Source organism: Heptranchias perlo, chromosome 8 (genome assembly GCF_035084215.1).
Source record: "Heptranchias perlo isolate sHepPer1 chromosome 8, sHepPer1.hap1, whole genome shotgun sequence".
NCBI lineage: Eukaryota > Metazoa > Chordata > Chondrichthyes > Hexanchiformes > Hexanchidae > Heptranchias > Heptranchias perlo.
In genome coordinates this window covers 24171713-24191068 of record NC_090332.1, presented here as the reverse complement: position 1 = coordinate 24191068, position 19356 = coordinate 24171713, and the positions used below count along the sequence as shown (strand labels likewise).

General features: G+C 42.9%; 1 long non-coding RNA gene across 2 annotated transcripts in view; it reads left to right on the top strand.

The window, feature by feature from the left end:
• Nucleotides 1–19356, top strand: part of LOC137324162 (uncharacterized) — a 58270-nt gene that overhangs the window by 35090 nt on the left and 3824 nt on the right. The window contains exons 2-3 of one of the 2 annotated variants that reach the window (XR_010963518.1): nucleotides 3064–3110; nucleotides 7594–7880. This is a non-coding gene — a long non-coding RNA (uncharacterized lncRNA). Of the gene's footprint in view, nucleotides 1–3063; nucleotides 3111–7593; nucleotides 7881–19356 lie in introns of those variants that run through there. The other variant, XR_010963519.1, reaches the window with a different exon arrangement.

The window sequence follows — 19356 nt, the reverse complement described above, 5'->3', positions numbered from 1 at the left end:
AAACTAGAATAGAGAGAAAAGACATAATAGTTAGGATGATATTGGGAGGCTGCACAGTTGCAGAAGGCATGCATCACAATGTAATTTGATATGGTCAAGCTGGCTGCCTGTTTTTCTAGAGGTTAGTGAAGAGGTACAGGTAATTATCAGAGACCTTGTTCAGTGGTGCGTCCAAGCTCAAAATGGCCGATGCGCACAATTCTATGGCTTGCTGCTCCAGCTCGCTCAGGACCATGAGGTTAGCTGGTCCTCCCCCTGGTCTTCCTCCCCTCACAATTATTGTGCGTCGTTTTGTCCTGAAAAAAGTGAGGGCAAGAGTTAGTGAACGGCTACTGAAAAGGAGAGTGCAGATATGTGAGGCTTGGTGGTGTATATGCTGAGATGGAGAAGAAGTAAGATGTAAGCAGGATGAGGAAGTGTTGAATGGGAAGCAAGTGTGTGAAGTGTGAAGTGACCAAGGAGTCCTGAGAGAAGTTATTGATTCTGAGAAGGCTACCGAGTGAGAGGAGGATGCTGCTAGTGGCTGGCGTGAAGGGAGCAGGGAAGAGGTGAGTGTGTGTTTGGAATGAGAATAAGAGGTGGTTTAGTGCTGCCCTTGTGTTGGGTGTTGAAGGAAATGATAGTGGAAGGGGAATTGTTGAGCGTTCTGGGGGAGGAGAATGAAGAGAGATAACTGAAGAGCAGTACTCACCCTTGCTACTCTAGTGAGGTTATCGAAGCAGGTCCTGCACTATATCCAGGTCCTGGGGCTGACACTCGTGGAGCTGACGACCTCTGCATTCTCTCTCCATGTCTGATGGACACCTTGTTTGGTCGCCCTCCTGGCACTGCTGGGGAGTAGAAGTTCCCTTCTTGTCCTCACCTCTTCCACAAGCACTTCCAGGGAGGCATCTGAGAACTTTGGCACCTGCCTCCTGTTCATTTTTCAGAAGATTCTTCTTCCACCACCTTGCAAACAAAACAAGCCACAAGGGAATGCAACCTTGCATTAAGAGGTGCATGCCCGCTTTAAATTCGTCTCTAGCTGACCTACCAGGAAATAGGCGGGTTTCCCATCAGGTCAGCGAATTCAGTGGGAAATCCGCCAGTCACATTATGATGAGGGCTGGGAGTTAAAATATCCTGGGGCTTATTCTCAGCAGCAGCGGGTAAACGCACCTCGTTACTGACCCACTCAAAACCCGCCCGGATGTTAAAATCAGGATCTTTGTCGCTAAGCTGTATGGGCCAAGGAGGTTCCAGGTTTGATTACTGGTCTGTGCTGAATTAGTTGAGCTCATCCAGGAACCAATAAGTACACTAGAATTGATCTCTGTATGAAAGGTTTCCATTCCTGATTGCCATATAGACACCATCACAGGATGTGCCTATGTGTGCACGCTGAATGAGGACAGTACTGGGCTTAGCTATGATGTCCTCCACACAATTGGATATTCTTCAAGCATTCACTCTCAAGGCTCATACATGAATAATAGCTTTTTGGGTGAAGTAACAGAGAGTTTCTGTTGCCTGTAGAACTGGACCCAATGAGGGATGTCTTCAGGTGAAGAGAGGAGAAGGTGAAGGAAAAAAGATATCTTTATCTCAAAGTAATAGACCAGAAAATCCTCCCTTCTCTTATCATGATGACTCTCATTTGCATGCGAACTTGAATCAGAAGATAATAAAACTTAATGTTATCAACTCCCATTTTTTCACCCTTTAAAGAGTGTCACTATCGGTGCCCCTTAATAAAATGAAAATCGTTAGATGGAATGATCGCTAACTTTTAATATCCTTTTGTTTATTTCCATTTAAGCACTGTATGGTGCTGACATCACTGGGAGAGTTTTCCGTCCCTGTTGGTGTGAAGAATTAACAAATTAATGATTAACCCGGGGTGCCACACTAATTTTGGTATTTGGATTGTGTGTAAATTAATTCATCTTCACCAGCTTCATCAGTTCCCCAAGTCAGTTCCTCAGTACTCACTTATTTAAACAAAAGTATTTTTAAAAATATCAAAAGAGACAGGCGAAAACCAAACATAAATCATTGCAGATGTTTGATCTTTAAAAGCACTGATGACAAAACCACACAGATGAATGCTGACAAACTCCTATCTCGTTTGTCAACATACATTAATTTTACCCCTTCCAATTTTCTCTCCCCACTCCTAAAACTGTTGAGGTATGGCTCCACAGACACTCCCTTTTATGATCCTTGGACAATGAGTGTTTCAGATTGGTTGATCATAAAGAGTTCACTGCTGAGCCCAATCCCATCTTCACCCAACATCCACTCACAGGAACCTCGGCTGATTTTTTTTCTCGGCCTCCATGACCCAGAGATGTTTCAGCTGTTTGCAGTGCCCTTACAACTGACTTGAACTGAGATTATCTAATTCAGCACAGATGGGTCATTGAATTTGGGATCTTTCTGGTCTGTATGGCTCACATACTTACTGAGCCATTTCGGAAGTGAGATAACATACTTGAGTGAAGAGTTCTATAAACTGAAAGTAAACGTAGCCACTTCATAAATCTCTTTTTTAGTCACTCATTCAACAATTCATGGTAAAATACTGAACCAAAACCGACATCTTACATAAAGCGATTAAACTTTTACAATGCGCCGTTATCACCTGGTAGGGGTCAGGCCAGCAAAAACCAAAGGAAGGAGGAAGATTTCTGCCTGTAAAGGATTTTGTGTTTAATGTTATACTTGGATCAGGAAATTTACACAATAGGAGTGAACGGAAAGTGGTTTGGCTCACTGGAATTCCATGCTTGGATCAGAGTTATTCTTGGACCAGGTACGTGTTTATCTGGAGCCAGTGTTTTCTCACTGGAATAAAAATTAGAACACGGTTACAATCATTGGCACAACTAAAGCCTCCAAAAGGGGCTGAACTTTATCACCGTTTCGCTCTTTTTATGCGCATGGGGTGAGGGGTTTGGATGTGGTTCTTGTTCAGTATTTAGTGTTTATAAATTATTTGTGGCCTCTTTCTATTGGAGAACTGATTCTAGTAGAAGTGATTTTGCAACGTGATGAGGTTCTTAATGTTTTGTTTCTTTGCAGGGTGGACATTGGAATACCGACAGCTACAAGAAAGCAGCTGCCCACCCGTACGTATGCACAGTTGTTTAAAAGTGATTGAGACTTTCATTTTCTGTCTGCGGAGCTTTCCCAATGTAAAATCAGCAATGTGGAACTGGTGCCAAACACTTAACTCACCAACCGCTGGAAAAATGATGCCCTGTGGCAGCTTAACCCACCAAAGATGGTCATTTTTTCTTGCGCTGATGGGACAGTGCAGGGATGAACCCCCTGTTGAGATTGTACTGCTGCTGCCAAAGTTAGGACTGCCATTAGCAGCAGCAGCATATGTGCTGACCTAAAACAACAACAACTTGCATTTATTTAGCACTTTTACCGTAGTAAAATGACCCAAGGACTTCCACAGGAGCATCAAACAAGATTTGACATTGAGCCACATAAGGAGATATTAGGACAGGTGACCAAAAGCCTGGTCAAAGAGGTAGGTTTTAAGAAGCGAGTTAAAGGAGGAGAGAGAGGTAAAGAGGCAGAGATGTTTAAGGTGGGAATTCCAGAGCGTAGGGCCGAGGCAGCCGAAGGCACGGGGGCCAATGGTGGAGCGATGAAAATCGGGGATGGGCAAGAGGTCAGAATTGGAAGAATGCAGAGATCTCGGAGGGTTGTAGGGCTGCAAAACCCTAGCAAAAGGTGACCAACAGCTTCATGAAAGCTGACACAGCCCAAAAAAACTGACAGCTTAAGAACAGCCCTGAATGTCCTGCGAGGACCAGGGATTAGATTGAAAATATAACTGGAAATGGGCTTGTCATAACTAAAGCTGCAGATATATCACAACATTCAATCAGTTTCATTGCAGAAGGAACACAAAAGCTCAGCAGTGGTAAATATCTGAAATTACTGAAGGGTGAAAGTATGAGATTTATTTCTTAGTGATGGTCTCCCTACAAAATGTTGATCTTTGACACTTCATTTGGTGCATATTCCGAGCATTTGAGCTGACAGTAATTCTGCCTTTCAAGCTAAAACTAAGTTATCCTGGAAGGGTTACATGGAAGTAAAGATAGTTCCACAGTCTTGAACAGAATAAAAGGTTCAGTTCCTTCTATTAGAAATCTAACCCAGATGCACCATGCTAATTTGTGAACTGAAACTTACTATCCCATTTAAAATAAATCTGAGTCAGAATGTCGTGGGTTCAAGTCCCACTCCAGAGATGAGCATATCATCCAGGCTGACAGTGCTGTACTGAGGGAGAACTGTACTGTCGGAGGTGCCGTATTTTGGATGAAACATTAAACCAAGTCCTCGTCTACACTCTCAGGTGGACGTCAGAGCTGACAAGGCACTCTTCGAAAAAGAGCAGAGGAAATCTCTCCAGTGTCCTGGCCAACATTTATCCCTCAACCAATGTCACTAAAACAAATTATCTGGTCATTCAATATAAAATAAAAACAGAAAATGTTGGAAACACTCAGCAGGTCAGGCAGCAATCTATGGAGAAAGAAACATAGTTAACGTTTCAGGTCAATGACTTTTATAAGAATTAGAAGATGTTTCTGGGACCTTGCTGTGCTTCCCTACATGACAAAAATGATTTCACGTCAGATCTATTTCATTGGCAGCGATGCACTTTGGAATGTGCTGAGGTCCTGAAAGGCACTATATAAATGCAAGTTCTTTCTTTTCCTTGTAATTAACAAAAAAAAAGTAAACTGCTCCAATTTCAATTTCTTACTTTCTTTTTCTGCTCAGTCCATAATGCTGCCTCTGAGTACTAACAGAGTCCTTCATGTTTCAAAGAACGCACCTCTGTTTTTTCATATAACACCTACAAAACCATGCTGCTACAGATTTGTAAAGTGGAATTAAAGAAACATAAAGAATTAATCAGCAGTACAAAGTAAGTACTCGAAATTGTCAGTGAGGAAGGATTTGAAAAATTTAAAATAGGAAGGTTACATGCCTGACTGTCTCTGAAATTGTGGACAGCATTTGACTTCCGTTTGTGATGTAGGCCGTTTCTTAATTATTATTAGAAACTTTAGAAAGCTAATTGGACAGTCAAGGTCCATAGTACAAATTAACAAGGTTGAAAAGATTAGGGAAGGTTATAAGATAAATAAAAAAAATAGTGATTAAGTGATAACAAGCTTGGGTTTTAAAGGCATGAAGCTTATAGGAGGAAGAGAAGAACGAGGATGGTAAGGAATCCTGAGAAGGAGTGAGCTAGAGTAGTAGAATGTGAGTTGAGTCTTAATGTCAACACATGAGGAACCAAGGAGGAGGAAGAGTGCATTGGACAATTGATCTGGCACCTGGGAGGAACACAAGGACTTAGAGGAGCAATTAACATAGTCATATTGTTATATTAGAGAAAGGCAGGAGAGGTTGCAACAGCAAAAAACACTGACGTCTACATTCATTGATTGATTAATGAGCATCATAAAATAAGATGGTTAAGAAAGCAAATGGGATACCTGGCTTTGTAAATAGGGGCATTGAACACAAAACAAGGAAGTCATGCTGAACCTTTACAAATCACTGATTAGGCCTCAGCTGGAGTATTGTGTTCAATTCTGGGCACCACACTTTGGGAAGGAATTCATGGCATTGGAAAGGGTACAAAGGAGGTTTACCAAGATGATACCAGTGATGAGGGACTTCAGTTATATGGAGAGATTGGAGAAGCTGGGATTGTTCTCTTTAGAGCAGAGAAGGTTAGGGGGAGACCTAATAGAGATATTCAAAATAATGAGGGGTTTTGATAGAGCAAATAGGGAGAAACTGTTTTCTCTGGCAAGTGAATCGGTAACCAAAGGTCATAGATTTAAAATAATTGGCAAAGGAACTAGAGTGGAAATGAGAAATTTTTTCACACAATGAGTTGTTAAGATCTGGAACGCACTGCCATTAAAGGGCGTTGGAAGCAGATTCCATTGGAACTTTCAAAAGGCAATTGAACATATACTTGAAGAGGACTAATTTGCAGGATTATAGGGAAAAAGCTGGGGTGTGGGACTAAATTGGACAGCTCTTTCAAAGAGCCAACACAAGCACGACGGGCCAAATGACCTCCTTCTGTGCTGTAAGATTCTATATACTGAGTAATTTTCAGTAAGGCAGAGTTTGGCTTATTGTTTGAAAACTGGGAGGACCTGCTACTTTAAATAAAAAGCAGGTAACACGTCTGACTCCCCCTGAAGTTTTTGTTTGGATTTAACTTCAATATGTGTGATATAGGCCACTGCTTAATTATTATTTTGTTATAGTACTGCTATAATGTCCTCCTTATTTTCCTTTCACGCTGAAGGCACTGTTTATCTGCATAATTGGCAATGTGAGGATAGAAGAATCTGAGATCTTTCAGGAGAAAGGGGCACTGGGAGAATGAGAGAGTGCACATATATAACCCTGTGAGTCACAGCCTACGTTTTGAGTTGAGTATTCATGTTTGGCTGCATTTACAGCTGCCTGCTCCTTTTCACTCACCTCCCCCAGAAACCATAATTATCCTCACATAAGCTTGGATGATAATCGCGATGATCTGAATTTCTCAGCTGAGCATTATTTTTTCTGTCAAGAAAATAAATATAGATATTTTTGCTTACCTTTAAGGCACTGAAAATAGCTCTTGGAGTGTTTAACACCCACAGTTCTGCCTACAGTCATAGGCTGCATAATATTTTCCACGCTGCATTTCTAATGAACTAATAACTGTTATGGAGTATCACAACTTTGATATGAATGAGTCAATTTAACAACAACAAAAACATCTTAAGTTGTGCAGCAATTCTCAAAGCTAGAGGAACTAGTTTATCAATGTTCAGGCAGAAAAGGTCTAACTTTTTTTGTTAAAGCTAAGACTGAAACAGGCTGATATAGAGCCAGTGCAGGCCAAAGCTGATGTCAAGTCATTTGCACGAAGAATCTGAAAGCCAGCATGATGTCAAACTATTTTAAAACATATATTTGTCTCTGAACAGACAGGATTATCTCAAATTATTTACATTTGGCCAAAAAGTGAGGTGACGTATCGTGCTGAATTAATCAGTATCAGTCCTATTTACATGGCATTGCTAAGCTGTCTGATTTCACTGTTTCAGTTATTATAACAGAAAAAAGTAATGTAAGTTTATATTTAAAAAAAATAAGATTTAAAGGGGAACAGACCTCATGATTAGAAATGTTTGCCTTTTCTCATTTATTTATAAATATGATACTTTACATAAATCACTTTGAAATTCATTATCTTGTCACTTGCACATAATATCTTCAAGAGGAAATGACCTCGGGTCCTTTTTGATGCTTCATCTTTCACCTACAATTGTCTCCTCTTTTTATCCTGCTAGGCACTGCCTCTTTCTACCATGGGCATTACCCCCTTCTGGTAACTCACCAATATTCAGGTGTGAGTCTTGGCAGTGCCAGCAGGTTATTCAACATTGGAGGTATCACAGTCGAACCGTCCTATCTTCACTGACATCTGTGCATGCACACTTTCCAACAGGAGTCTCTGAATAGTGACTAGAATCTGATTTCTCCATTCTTTAGCCCAGAGCTGCCGAAATGGTGTACCACTCTGTCTGGAATCAGCAAACTCAGCACAAACCAGGGATTGTACTCGCCAAGGACTTTTTTTAATGAAACGACGAGCCCTTTAAATGGCAGTTGTTCCTGAAATCAGAACTAAGCAGTTGAATTCCCCTCTCTAAAATCGCAGCAATGCCATCTGTAAATCTCAGCTGCTTCTGGGTAAGTATCTGTAGTGATTCTCTGGAAACAAAAATGGCGAAAATAAGAAACAAGAGTTGGACAGAGTTATCTACGGTTGTAGATAATTACAGGTGAGTTATTCAGTGTTTATGTAATCAAGGGATTAAGGTGGAAACCTAACGATCAAAAAGATTCTTTACTCCAGTCCACATTTTTCCATATTTTCAAGAAGGGAAGCCATTTAAAATATAGACAGAGTCTTAAAATACAGCTATATCAGCACTCAGCACTATCAAGTGTATTGTGCAGGGAGATTTTCCAGACTTGTATGACTAGTAATATGTAAACTTTAGCAATCAGAGATTTAAAAAATTGTAGAAGTTTTGTTAATAAACTGAAGCTGATATTAATTATATCAACCCTCGCAGTTTGTTAAGGCTACCTAGGCTGATTTTTTTCCCATTGAGACTGCTAGTAAAATATGTCATCAAAGACTCAACAGTTTTTCTGTAAAGCCACTGCTCCTCTGACCTTTATGTCAACCATTTGATTGCCTGAAGGGAAGGAAGATCCGGGAGGAATACTTTCAGTTTAAATTAGTCCCCCCAACTGTCTCCTGAAAAGATGGATTTATAATGCTTTAGATTACCTTTGTAAGGAATCTTACAACACCAGGTTATAGTCCAACAAATTTATTTTAAAATCACAAGCTTTCGGAGATTATCTCCTTCGTCAGATGAATGAATGAAAAGGTTCTCAAATCGCATATCTTATACTATGTTGGGACAGCATCACACCAATCAAAAGGTGTCGTTGTTATTCAAACAGGCCAGTCACGGAGAACAGCACGTCCCAGTACACTAGATATACATTGTGTCGATTACACAGGCAGGCAGAAAGAAACTCAAAATGGCAGAGAGAGAGAGAGAGAGAGAGAGAATTTTTAAAAACATATAATTTTTTTCCCCCTTTTTGCTGGTGGGGTTACGTGTAGCGTGACATGAACCCAAGATCCCGGTTGAGGCCGTCCTCATGGGTGCGGAACTTGGCTATCAAATTCTGCTCGACGATTTTGCGTTGTCGTGTGTCTCGAAGGCCGCCTTGGAGAACGCTTACCCGAAGATCGGTGGCTGAATGTCCTTGACTGCTAAAGTGTTCCCCGACTGGGAGGGAACCCTCCTGTCTGGCGATTGTTGCGCGGTGTCCGTTCATCCGTTGTTCACCTTCGATAACCAGTTCTTTACCCAAACACACGGAACAGCCATGGGGACCAAATTCGCACCCCAATACGCCAACATTTTCATGCACAAGTTCGAGTACGACTTCTTCACTGCACAGGACCTCCAACCAATGCTATACACCAGATACATCGACGACATTTTCTTCCTATGGACCCACGGCGAAGAATCACTGAAGAGACTACACGATAACATCAACAAGTTCCATCCCACCATCAAACTCACCATGGACTACTCCTCAGAATCGGTTTCTTTCTTGGACACACAAATCTCCATCAAAGACGGGCACCTCAGCACCTCACTCTACCGCAAGCCCACGGACAACCTCACGATGCTCCACTTTTCCAGCTTCCACCCCAACCACGTCAAAGAGGCCATCCCCTATGGACAGGCCCTACGAATACACAGGATCTCCTCAGACGAGGAGGAACGCGATGGACACCTACAGACGCTGAAAGACGCCCTCGTAAGAACGGGATATGACGCTCGATTTGTCGATCGACAGTTCCGACGGGCCACAGCGAAGAATCGCATAGACCTCCTCAGAAGACAAACACGGGACGCAACCAACAGAGTACCCTTCGTCGTCCAGTACTTCCCTGGAGCAGAGAAACTACACCATGTTCTCCGCAGCCTTCAACATGTCATCGATGACGACGAACACCTCGCTAAGGCCAACCCCACGCCTCCACTGCTCGCCTTTAAACAGCCACCCAACCTCAAACAGACCATCGTTCGCAGCAAGTTACCCAGTTTTCAGGAGAACAGCGTCCACGACACCACACAACCCTGCCACGGCAACCTCTGCAAGACATGCCAGATCATCGACACGGATACCACCATCACACGAGAGGACACCACCCACCAGGTACATGGTTCATACTCCTGTGACTCGGCCAACGTTGTTTACCTCATACGTTGCAGGAAAGGATGCCCCGGAGCATGGTACATTGGCGAGACCATGCAGACGCTGTGACAATGGATGAACGGACACCGCGCAACAATCGCCAGACAGGAGGGTTCCCTCCCAGTCGGGGAACACTTTAGCAGTCAAGGACATTCAGCCACCGATCTTCGGGTAAGCGTTCTCCAAGGCGGCCTTCGAGACACACGACAACGCAAAATCGTCGAGCAGAAGTTGATAGCCAAGTTCCGCACCCATGAGGACGGCCTCAACCGGGGTCTTGGGTTCATGTCACGCTACACGTAACCCATACCAGCAAAAAGGGGGAAAAAAATTATATGTTTTTTTAAATTCTCTCTCTCTCTCTGCCATTTTGAGTTTCTTTCTGCCTGCCTGTGTAATCGACACAATGTATATCTAGTGTACTGGGACGTGCTGTTCTCCGTGACTGGCCTGTTTGAATAACAACGACACCTTTTGATTGGTGTGATGCTGTCCCAACATAGTATAAGATATGCGATTTGAGAACCTTTTCATTCATTCATCTGACGAAGGAGATAATCTCCGAAAGCTTGTGATTTTAAAATAAATTTGTTGGACTATAACCTGGTGTTGTAAGATTCCTTACATTTGTCCACCCCAGTCCATCACCGGCATCTCCACATCATTAGATTACCTTGTTTAAATATCTTTGATATTAGTACCCTCAAGGAGGCTGGCATTTTGTACCTCTGCCTCCCTTTACATCGCTCCAATAACACACATTGTGGAGGTGTGTTCAGTGTAACTCCATTCATTTTATTGGGACTGACATTTGCCGGCTGGCCAATTCAGAGTTGCCTTATGCCAAAAATCACCGCTTTGGCTGAGTACCCCGGAGTACCCTGTCGGTACTGATATTCTCCAGTACGCAGTGTCTAACATGCAAATGTGCACATGTACGTAGCATGCATAGAAGCATAAAGAGAGAGGTTAGAAAAGTTTTCATGCAAAGGGTTATGAGAATATGGAATACACAGTGGCTATTGAAGCCACTTCAGTCGCAGCATTTAAGAGGGAATTAGACAAATACGTGAGACGAAAAAAGATGGACGGGTGTGGGGAAAAACAAGGGAAATGGAATTAGAACAGATAGTTCTGATGTGGAACTAGCCCTGGCACAGGCCTGATGAGCTAAATGGCCTCCTTCTCTGTTAAAATGTCTATAATGTATATCGACTGGCAAAAATATGCCTGTGTAGCTACTATACTTAAGAGCTAATAGTGTAAAATGGGCAGCTGTTCTCCAGCCACCTGCATGGATTCACATACCACTTGTACAGATAGTAGTAATGATTTATGGAGTTATGATGTCTGTTATATAGTGGGATAAAATTCAACTACGGCAGGGATGCAAAATGGATGGTAACAAACCGACTGCCGACTATACACCCCACCCTGATCATCCTGTCCATTGACTTCAATTTGAACTTTACCCCCAGTGTGTCTGTATGCACAGATGTACTTATATGCATGCATGTGTATAAGTATATATGTAAGTTTTTGTGTGTGTACATGTAAGCATATATATATATATATAAAATGTGTGTCTATACCAAATGCTGGAATATGGGATTAGAGTAGACAGGGCTGATGGCCGGCGCGGACACGATGGGCCGAAGGGCCTCTATCCGTGCTGTATGACTCTATGGCTCTATCTGTACATGTAAGTTTGCATGGCTTTATACATATGTATATGCACATATGTTTGTAACTTGTTTTGAAGCCATCAGGGAAAAACAGTTCATTAAAAAAGATTTTAAAATTTGAAACAACCTGCTGCTTAATTCTCACCTTTGGCCAATGGGCCAAAAATATGCAACAGCAAGTTGCATTTCTGTGGCATTCCTCATGTGCAGGAAAATGTTGCAAAGTGCTTTCCAATAAGGAGGATAAAACATGAGAGGAAATGTGAAAATGGAGAGGATTGCCATATATACTCATGAACTGCACCAGATTTGTTTATTATGTAATGATAGTATCTACTTATACATTCCCCTGCTTATTACTACACACAAAATATGTCCAGCTGATGATGGAATAGATGGGACTAAATCCTAAACACTTAAAGGTGTTATATAAGTGCATCAGCCTAAATTATATATTCAAGACCTGGGCCTGGATATTTACGGGGAGGCAGGGAGGGAGCGGGGGCACGTGTCTGCGGCTGGGAAGCTCAGAAATGCCAGAAACGCAGAGGTCCTGATGAATTTAACAGCAGGACCTCATTCGCATTTTTTTACTCTGTTTCCCGCCCGGCCAGACCGAGAGGCTGGCTGGCTGCCGGGCGAGAAAGCCAATGGTAGAAGGCCGCAGCCAGGGACCGCTGGGGATGATCCCCAGCAATTAGAGAACATCGGGGCATGGTGGGGGGGGCTGGGGGTGCGACAGTGAGGAGAGAGGGAGGGGGAGATCACGATGGGGGGGGGGGGGAGGGGCGCTGAAGATCACGGGGAGGGAGGCCGATTACCGGGGGGGGGGATCTGAAGATTCCGGGGGGAGTCGACAGATAGCAGCAGACGATTTGCTTGAGGGGCCACGGGGTGGGGAGGGAGCACTCCTGCTCCTCCTGGCCCACGAGCTGTGCTGGTAAAGCACTTAACTGCTGGATCCATCAGCTCCTGTCTCCCTTTTACTGGCGGGTTTGCCGAGCCCTGGCGACAGTAAATTCTACCCTATAGTCCTTTACAACAAAAAAAACTGCTCTTCAGAGGAAAGCAAAAATGGCTTTACAGGAATTTGAGTCCATGTGCTACTGGAGTTAAATTGAGGTCCAGACAAGAACAAGTTTACAGTGAAAGAAAAGTGAAAACTTGATAAGGACAGGATAAAATTGTGGCTGAAAGTAACCTGTGACTTTATCAGCTTTATTACCCTGTTTCACAAGGTGGGTGTGGATAAAATGGGACTTTCACATTTGCAAGATTAACCAATTTGTCTCGGTCACATTTTGCCCATAGTTTCCACTTCCTACAACTGTACTAACAAACAGTGTTATCATCATGCTCTGAGAGAAACTACCCAGTTCTCAATCAGTGGACTGATCATGCTCTATCCCACACAGTAAATGTGGGTTATTTATTCATAGAATGCGAAAGTAGGAGTGCCTCTTTTAATCTCCTCCATTTTCCATTCACATTTTCAAATTGAAAGGCCTCACAAGTTAGATGGAAACAGTGTGAGGAGATGTGTGGAGGCACAGCGTATTGCAGCTTCAACATATAGTGCTGCAGCACAGTCGAACTGTGATCCCTCCATGTGGTGAGTTCCCAATCTTAGCTGTGCTGTCCTGAGCAAGTGCAGAGTGAGGCCCAATTAGGGAAAACAGATCTAAGGTAGCATCACCCATATCAGTTCTCGCACCCCTGCCAGTTGCCAGTTACAGAATAACTTTTAGTGGTGGCCTAGGAGTAGAGGGGAACATTTAAAGATTGAAATGGGGGCCAAAAGATTAAATCATATAGAGATTGTGAATGAAGACAACACGTTTGTGTTGAAAAAAATCAACTAGGAAGAACAAATATCTTTGTGATTGTGATCATTCATTGAATTTTAACTAAAATGGCAGGAAACAAAAGAGAAATCTTGCCTCGAAGGATTCAATTATATAAGCAGCTATAATCCAGTAAGTTATTAATTTTAACTAGGCTTTTGGCAATGGGGTTCCGAGATGGGGAAAATGAACTGAGCCCACCTCACAGGTATTTACTTGAATCACAGGTATCCAATTATTGCCTTGCATAGCATCTGTTCTCTCCAACACAGCAGTAATATAACTTGACAAGTATTGTGTTTATTACTTACCCCCAGGCCTGAATATAATGATTTTATTACACACTATTATTTTTGGAAGTCATCCTCCCTCACCTGTCTGTTACTTTTGTCCTCTTTAAATTCTCCAGCTTTACACACCACTCCCGAACTGAGAGGGCAAGCCAACCGCCTATTCCTAGGCCTCTTTGCCCTGCAGTATTCCCTCTAACCCCCTCCTCCCCATTTACTCTGCTCAGTAGCTGCCTGCAACCTGGAACTTGCTATAGGAGAGTTTCAGATGTGGACATGTCTTACCGCTCCATGGCACAGAGCTGTAGATACCAACTCACGACACCATTAGGTGATGTCCTTTTCAGTTGTAAACAATTTTACAACACCAAGTTACAGTCCAACAATTTTATTTTTAATCCTACAAGCTTTCGGAGGCTTCCCCCTTCCTCAGGTGGTGTGGAAATGATATTTTCGTCCATTTTGAGTCCTTTTCAGTCTCAGTGCCATCTTTGGAACTTTCTTTGATGTTGAAGTGGTCTGCATTGTGAACATATTCTATCATAGCCTTAGTACGATGTAGTTTTAAGTGATTTGTTGAACTGTCTCCATAGCAATTAAACACTTGATGACAGTAGAATGTATATATTGCCTGATTAGGTCTGGTTACATGAATTATCAGCATTTGAACATTCTATCAGCTACAGGACCAAATTGATTGCCATTAATATATCTTAAAGTGCGGAGGAAACGTGTAAGGAGCTACAAAACCGCAGCCCCTCCGGCACACCCTCGCACTCCTGAGCGCAATTTTTGGGCACTTGTAGCTGTTTGTAAATTTCTGACTTGAGATCAGAAGAACTCAGCATAAAACGATTAATGTTCTTTTTCTTTTTTAAAGGTTATTTAGCACCTGCCACAAAATGTGACACGTTCTGAACACAACACTTTCACATAAAGTAGATGACTCAGGTTTCTTTCTCATTTCTTTCTACTTTCGGTACTGTGTAAAAATTTTCACACACATCGAAGACAGCATTATGGTAGAAAGCCTGTCATAGTGTTACAATCGTCAGAGATTCAGAAATCTAATGAACAGAATTTATATATTCTTGAATTTGCTGCTTTATTATAGCGACCTGTCTGAGTGTATGATATTATCCAGTGGTTTGTGGCCATCAAGGACTCAATCAAGAGCTGCTACACATAAATTAAGGCAAAGAATGCACCCAACACTCCCAACTGTTAGATTCACTCAGGAGTGGAATTCATCCCACGTACACTCCTGAGCCAGACCTGATGAATAACAGGAAAATAGAGACAGGATCCAAAGTCAAGTCAGGTTTAATGTACAATATATTAATCAGTATGCCCTTCATAAATCTGCTTTCAGATCACAGTGACGGAAGAATTGTTTTAATTACCAGAGGCAGTAAAATTACAAACATATTCTTTTTGAATGCATTTACAATGTTGGGTATAGTGACAAGAGTAATTCTCCTCCCACTGTTTCTCATAATAATGTAGCTAATAAAGAAAATGCTTAAAATCCACACATACCTGTAATCTATTTTATATTAACATTGCTAAGTGCTTCACAACATTTCATTTCACGTCGCTCCTTCTCCAGCCTTCCTCCAATCACTCAATAAAGACAAGGCTGTCCACCCAGCCACCAGCTCCTGCTCGCTTGATTCCACTGTGGTTGACTCTGTTAGTGGCCCACCAATTGTCCACCACCCGATCACTGCTCCATTGCGTTGCCAGATTGATTGACAATCTGCTCACCCACGTACATACTTGGTCATCCCCTTGCCCGCCCATTCATTCGGCCAAATCCCCCACCCACTAATAAGCAGTACTTAGGCCCCTGTCCCCATTGATCAGTAATTTAGGACTGCCTGCTGTTGAGGACCATTTCAACTCCTGCAAGCCCCCTCTCCACTCTAGACAGCAATTCTGCCCCCACCTCCAATGACCAGCATCTAATGCCCCTTAAAGGAAAATCATTTTAGTCTCTCCCTACCCCCCCCTCCTTTCATTGACCCTGGCCAACATTGCCCTCTACTGAACATTGGTGGTCCACTGTTACCCCCCACAATGGGAAGAGAAGTCAACCTTGCTTTGCTTCATACCTCCACCACCCTCCCCCCCCCCCCACTTCCTGGACCACTGCTCTAGCCCTCCCACATGGAGCATCCAAATAGGCCCTTGAATCCTTCTCCCATCTTGTTTCACCTGCTGCCTGCAGATGCAACTTCCTTCACAGTGTGCCATGAATGAGCCAGCCTCCCATCTCACCATGCCTGTCCTTTCTTGCTTTCTGCACCATTTCTAATCTGATGTACCAAAATGTTCTATCAAAATACTCTGCCCAGCCTTCACTGCAATACTTATGTTTTCATGTCTCTCACAGGAGAGAGTGGCCCATAAGTCTTGGAACCTCCTGCCACGGGTTGTCGTTCTCCCCAACAGTACACCTCTGATCCCTTGTGAGTAGGAAGCCCAGGTGATCCTGGTGCAATTGAACCTGTTGGGGATGACGATGTAGTAGGGCCAGTGGCAGCTGCAGTTTATCTGGACCATCTGCTGTTTGCCTGTATAATGGTTTGGGAATGCAAACAAACTGGCAAGAAACATGAACTGGCACCTTCTGAGTAACTGTTACAGTAGCTATATAACATCTCTTCATTTTCTTTTCCTCCAAATAACCCAAAGCAAGATGCCAATGAGGAGGAGGAAGAAAGAGGTGAACAGCCTCCACCTCTGCTCAACCAACTATATCCTCATCCACACTGTTATTCACCCTTTCTTTCTCAGTCACCAGCCCAGAGAAAGTTATCCCAAGGATGTAAATAGTTTTGATGAGGGTTTGTCATTGGGTGAGACACAAGACACGGGGCCCCAGAGAAGTCAGAGGTGAAAGTGCGACCTGACTGTGGGAAGTCTGCAGATCTCAGTCCCGGCTCCAGTACCTGTGGACTCAGATCTTTGGGGTCCTGCTTTAAAAAGATGGGTTGCTGGATAAGCATCACACTCACATGGAGCCACTGAGGACCATCTCAAAGTTGCTGAGACGGATGGCAGGGGCGCAGCTAAGTCGAAAGCCATCCTCAGTGCTAATACCCGAGGATTCAACGCAAGGCAATATTACGTGGAGTGGGTGACATCACCTGGAACTCCTCCAACCCTCTCCTCTTGACAGAAAGGTCTCCATACCAGGCAGATCATCCGATATGGATGCTTTGACCACTGGCCTTCAGACAATTTGAAGAGAACAATGGCAACCAGCTTCTGAGAAATTCAGGGCAACATCTCAGGATCTGCAGGATCAAACTCATACCATCAGCATTTCCCTGCTTTGATCAATGGGCACTCAGAGCCAGGCCCCAGCACAAGAGGCAAGGCTAGAGCCTGCAGTCATGATGCCAACCTCTCTTCTGATGACAGCTCATGTGACTTTTCCAGCCAGCCAATAGTATTTAATGATAACTTTTAATAGCATCAACTCAAAAAGGATTTAAAAATACTGATCAATTATTTTTGTCTTCCAGTTTTCCCCTCCTCTCCTGATGGCCCTGAGTAACGCAGGGGTATGATTCCATGAACAATGGCCGTCCTTTGATAGCTTGCACACGTGGCCATTCTTCATGTGTCGCCCTAGACAGTGAGTGTTAACAGGCAGCTTGACTGTGAAGGCACAGCCAAGCCTGATGTGGTCCTCACCTGATGTCCAAACACACACTTTCCAATTGGAGTGGCCAAAAGGGGGAGGACTGTCTGATTTGTTCTTCCCCCTACCACCTTAACTTGGAAATACTGAGACCAATTTTAACTCCTCATCACCTCTCCTGAGATCTTTTAACTCAACACAGACTGGGGATTAAACCTGGTACATTCTTGGTCTGTATGGCTTAGTTCCACACCAGGCAGGGCATTTATCAAATGAACTGAAAAGGAGGCTAGCTCATTTATTTTCAGTGTTTATTCTATTAAAAGGTGCCATTTAAACAGTACATCACCTTACTTTTAACTTTGGGCTAACATAGCTTGTGCCTATTTCAAGTGTACGATCTCCGTAAACCAGTGAAATGAAAACAAACGTCAGGGAAAAGCTTTCCAAAACATAGCCTGAATATGTATCGCACTACATGATGTAATTGCAAGCCAACCACAACTAAGAATTAGCAAGATGTGATTTGAGTAATGCCATGTATACCAACTGTTTAGATACTTTTTGACAGATATTTAACAGAGAACCAAAGTACATTGTGACATTATACACCAGCCAATATGTGATGTCATCACTCCAAACATGGAGTCTCGTTCCAGCAGTCTTGTACTCCTAACAGAAGACTCAGCTTAAATTTTTCTCAAGCTAATTAGTTTAAAGCCCTCCTAATTGCTTAGTGAATAAATCCTCTTCATGATGTAATACTTTGCTATAAGACCAGAGGGTCAGTCCCAGATTCAATTCCTGGTCTGTGTTGAGCTAGTTGATCTCAGCCAAGGCAGTAGTACAGTACAGTTAACCTCAGTACTCTGGATTGTGTATGGGAAAACTATCATTCAGGATTTCTGCTGTGGACTACTATATTGGAAAATATATGTGCGAGGACAGATTGAGCTCGCCTCTGATATCCCCCGTGACCGGATAGACTGCTGGTATTCAGAGTCTAGGCTCACACATGAGGACTGGCCACTTGAGTCAGGTACCAGCTGTCAACACCTGTGGAACTTTAACCCAGCAAGAACCAGCTCCTGGAGGAGAGAATTGGAAAAAAATGTAATTAAAAAATAACAAATTTCATAATAAAATCTCAAACACGCAGTATAATAGCAATAAAGCTGAGGAAGCTCATAGCGAATAGGCTCATATACAGTAACAAACTCAGCAAGTCCTAATAAACCAAGGGGCCAATTTCCGTCTTCACCGCATGGGTGGTCATCTAGCAGAGCGTATCGCCCGCCCGCCCGCCCATTACAGAATCCCCCCAATTTTCATTCCACTGAAATCAACAGGATGAAAATCGGGCGGGTTCTACAATGTGGGGGGGGGGGGCGGGGGGGTTGATCCACTCCACCAGATACCACCCATGCAGTGAAGATGAAAATTTACCCTCCAGGAGTCCTAAATTTTATCATTAAATTAGTTACTTAAATAATTGTGATATTTAAATTAATTTAGTAAGAAGTGTTTTCAGTTTTGTAAAATCGACTGCACTCTGTTAGATTGGAATAAAGGGAAACATAATATTGACAGCAAAACATGGTTCATTGTCCTGGCCAATACTTATCCCTTAACTAACATCACTAAAATTGTTTATCTGGTCATTATCACATTGCTGTTTGTGGGACCTTGCTGTGCACAAATTGGCTGCCGCGTTTCCTACATTACAACAGTGACCAAACTTCAAAAGTACTTCATTAGCTGTAAAGCAGTTTGGGACATCCTGAGGTTGTGAACAGCACTATATAAATATAAGTCTTTCTTTTCTTTTTCATTTACTGAACCAGGTTGTGCACTTAAACCGTTTGTAATGACACCTTCAAATGGAATTTCATGGCAATGTTTTCAACTACGTTCTCTGCCCAGGCATTCATAAGAACATAAGAACTAGGAGCAGGAATAGGCCAATCGGCCCCTCGAGCCTGCCC